Genomic DNA, 339 nt, shown 5'->3' with positions numbered 1-339 from the left:
GGCAAACGCAGCCGGAGGCAGTGACTATTCACTCAGGTCAGTCTTATGGGTGTTTGCAGACAACAAATAATGTCACTAAACTTACTGCCGCGCCAGTTCCAGTTCTGCTTTTGAGGCGAAAATCATTGCCGAATCACTGCTCCTCCACCGCTCCTCCGCCACTCTCTCTGATGTGGTACCGAGCGCGCTACGCTTTGGGTCCACTTTTATTATCGCCCCTCCAGATTTGGAACGCACCGCGGTCAATGGCTTCCCTCGGGAACGCGCGCCAGCTGTACCATGTCGCTTCTATTCCTGATTAAACTGGTTATAAAAGCAGTTTGGGACCGATGCATTCCA

Source organism: Coregonus clupeaformis, chromosome 20, assembly GCF_020615455.1.
Source record: "Coregonus clupeaformis isolate EN_2021a chromosome 20, ASM2061545v1, whole genome shotgun sequence".
Lineage (NCBI taxonomy): Eukaryota > Metazoa > Chordata > Actinopteri > Salmoniformes > Salmonidae > Coregonus > Coregonus clupeaformis.
This window is presented reverse-complemented; position numbering follows the sequence as displayed.